Here is a 3,956-nt window from a genome sequence, read left to right as displayed (position 1 = left end):
GCGACAACCTTCCACTGGGAAAGCGCAGGTAGCTCATTCGTAAGTCAAAGCCAACCAAATGGCAATTACCCGCGGGACACTCTTTTCGTAAGGCACCTTCCACTAGAGAAGCGTAGGCAACTCGAAGGCGAGTCGAAGACAACCTAAAGGCATTTACCCGAGGGACACGAAGGAATGCACCAGTGGAGTTCGCTACACAGGCAGGGATCCGTCCAACTTGCACAAACCAAACACAACTCATGCGCCACGATGTACACTATGCACCAACCCCCCAAAACGAATCACCCCCCGAAGGACTAAGAAGCTCGACGAACGCGCGAAAATATTTAGAGAACTCGAGCAAGCACTGGTTAGCGCGAATGCAAATAAGAAACGCAATAGGCAACTTTTGAGGGACATACTTTTCGCAACAAGCTTCCACTAGGAAAGCACAGGCAACTCGTTCGCACGTCAAAGCCAACAATAAAATGGCAATTACACGAGGGACACGCTTTTTGCAAGGCACCTTCCACTAGGGAAGCGCAAGCAACTCGAAGGCGAGTCGAAGACAACCTAAAGGCATTTACCCGAGGGACACGAAGGAATGCACCAGTGGACTTCGCTGCACAGGCAGGGATTCGTCCAGCTCGCACAAACCAAACACAACTCACGCGCCACGACATACACTATGCACCAACCCCCAAAACGAATCACCCCCCGAAGGACCAAGAGGCCCGACGAACGTACGTAAACATTCAGAGAAGCCGAGGAAGCACTGGTTAGCGCAAATGCAAATAACAAATGCAACAGGCAACTTTCGAGGGACATACTTTTCGTAACAAGCTTCCACTAGGATAGCACAGGCAACTCGTTCGCACCAACCGAATGGCAATTTAACCGAGTGACATGAATTTCGCAAGGCAACTTGTACGTAAGTCGAAGCCAACCAAATGTAAATTTAACCGAGGGACATGCATCTCGCAAGGCAACTTGTACGTAAGTCAAAGCCAAACCTAATGGCAATTACCCGAGGGACATGGCATGCTTGCGAAGGCAGTGGCTTGGCATGCTTGCCAAGGCCGTGGCATGACATGCTGTTGGCCGAGGCCAGGGCATGCCATGCTGCTGGACAAGGCCGTGGCAAGGCATGCTGATGGCCAAGGCCGTGGCATGGCATGCCATGCTGCCGGACAAGGCATGCTACTGGCCAATGCATTGGCATGGCACGCTGTTGCCCATGGCCGAGTCGTTGGCATGGCATGCTGCTGGCCAAGGACTGGGCATGGAATGCTGCTGGCCAAGGCATTGGCATGGCATGCCATGGTTGCTGGACGAGGCCATGTCAAGGCATGCTGCTGGCCATGGCGTTGGCATGGCATTCTGCTGGCCAAGGCCGTGGCATGCCATGCCATGATGCTGGACAAGGCCATGGCAACGCATGCTGCTGGCCAAGGCGTTGGCATGGCATGCCGCTGGCCAAGGCCATGGCGTGGCTTGCCATGCTTCTGGCCAAAGCATTATGGCATGGCATGCCGCTGCCCATGGCCGTGGCATCCCATGCTACTAGCCAAGTTCGTGGCATGGCATGCTGCTGGCAAAGGCCGCGGCGTGGCATGGCATGCTGCTGGCCGAGGCTGTGCAATGGCATGCCGCCGGCCGAGGCCGTGGTGTGGCATGGCATGCTGCGGGCCAAGGCGTTGGCATGGCATGCTGCTGGCCAAGGCCGTGGGATGGCATGCTGCTGGCCAAGGACTAGGCATCATGCTGCTGGCCAAGGCAGGGGCATGGCAAGCTGCTGGCCGAGGCTGGGGCATGGCATGCTGCTGGCCGAGGCTGCGGCACGCCATGCTGTCGGCCCAGGCCTTGGCATGGCATGCTTCTGGCGAAGGCTGTGGCATGGCATGCTGCTGGCCAAGGACTAGGCATGGCGTGCTGCTGGCCAAGGTCGTGGCATGACTTGTTTGCCAAGGTCGGGCATGGCATGCTGCTGGCCAAGGCTGTGGCATGGCATGCTGTTGGCCAAGGCCGTGGCATGACATGCTTGCCAAGGACGGGGCATGGCGTGCTGCTGGCCAAGGCTTTGGCATGCCATTTTGTTGGCCAAGGCTGTGGCATGGCATGCTGCTGGCCAAGGCCGTGGCATGACATGCCTGCCAAGGCCGAGGCATGGCATGACATGCTTGCAAAGGTCGGCGCATGGCATACTGCTGGCCAAGGCTTTGGCACGCCATGTTGCTGGCCAAGGCTTTGGCATGCCATTTTGCTGGCCAAGGCTGTGGCATGGCATGCTGTTGGCCAAGGCCGTGGCATGACATGCTTGCAAAGGTCAGCGCATGGCATGTTGCTGGCCAAGGCTTTGGCACGCCATGTTGCTGGCCAAGGCTTTGGCATGCCATTTTCCTGGCCAAGGCTGTGGCATGGCATGCTGCTGGCCAAGGCCGTGGCATGACATGCTTGCCAAGGCCGAGGCATGGCATGCTGCTGGCCAAGGCCGTGGCATGACATGCTTGCAAAGGTCGGCGCATGGCTTGCTGCTGGCCAAGGCTTTGGCACGCCATGTTGCTGGCCAAGGCTTTGGCATGCCATGTTGCTGGCCAAGGCTGTGGCATGGCATGCGAGCCAAGGCTTTGGCATGGCGTGTTGCTGGCCAAGGCCCTGGCATGGCATGCTTGCAAAGGCTATGGCATGGCATGCTGGCCAAGGCCGACGTGCCACCGCCACCACCGCGGGCCGCCACTCGACACATCTCGTGATTGGCTATCTAGTTTCAATGCCACACGCCAAGCGATGGCATGTGCCAAGCGCCTGCCTAGGCATAGGCGTGGCCTGGCCATGCTGGCCAGCCTTATGGGAGGTGCCCCCCCACTTATAGTAGCTTGTTAAGCACTTTTTCATCTGCCAGGAGGAAACATCACCTATGCTCGAGGAGTCATAATGGGGCTTTTTTAAAAAGTAACATTTTTTTGCAAGAATTTTCAACATAAAAGTTGAAGGAAATAATTAAAGACGCCATAAAAAAAATTGAAAAAAAAATATTTGGCCACCGGAATATTTTATTTTAATTTATTTCTATTTTAATACTTAAAAAATAATAAAAATTACTAAAAATAGTCAAAAAATTCTAGAAAAATTCCAATAATTATAGGGTGAGGCAGTAGTAGTTATAGTAATTTTTTTAATTACTTTTTTTATTTCTTATTTATTTTATTTTAATTTTTATGAGTAAATAAATAATTAAAAAATACAAATCACACCCCGAAGGACTAAGAAGCTCGACGAACGTGCAAAAACACTAAGAGAAGCCGAGCATGAATCGGTTAGCGCGAATGCAAATAACAAGCGCAACAGGCAACTTCCGAGGGACATACTTTTCGCAACAAGCTTCCACTGGGAAAGCATTGGCAACTCGATCGCAAGTCAAAGCCAACCAAATGGCTATTACCCGAGGGACATGCATTTCGCAGGGCAAACTTGTACGTAAGTCAAAGACAAACCTAATGGCAATTACATGAGGGACAAGGATTGGTTGCAGAAACCGTGGCATGCGATGTTCTTGGCCAAGGCTATACCACGCCATGCAGCTGGACAAGGCCGTGGCAAGGCATGCTGCTGGCCAAGGCCGTGGCATGGCTTGCTGCTGGCTTTGGCTGGGCTGCCTTGGCCATGGCATGGCATGGCATGCTACTGGCCTTGGCCTTGGCATGTCATCCTGCTGGCTTTGGCTGGGCTTCCTTGGCCTTGGCATGGCAGGCTGCTGGCCTTGGCCTTGGCATGACATGCTGCTGGATTTGGCTAGGCTGCCTTGGCCTAGGCAGGGCATGGTAAGCTGTTGGCCTTGGCTTGGCATAGCATGCTGATGGCTTTGGCTAGACTGCCTTGGCCTTGGCATGGGTACGACATGCTGCTGCCTTTGGCTTTGCTGCCTTGGCCTAGGCATGGCATGGCAAGCTGCTGGCCTTGGCTTGGCAAGGCATGCT

Source organism: Camellia sinensis, chromosome 12, assembly GCF_055761805.1.
Source record: "Camellia sinensis isolate YWXY chromosome 12, ASM5576180v1, whole genome shotgun sequence".
NCBI lineage: Eukaryota > Viridiplantae > Streptophyta > Magnoliopsida > Ericales > Theaceae > Camellia > Camellia sinensis.
This window is presented reverse-complemented; position numbering follows the sequence as displayed.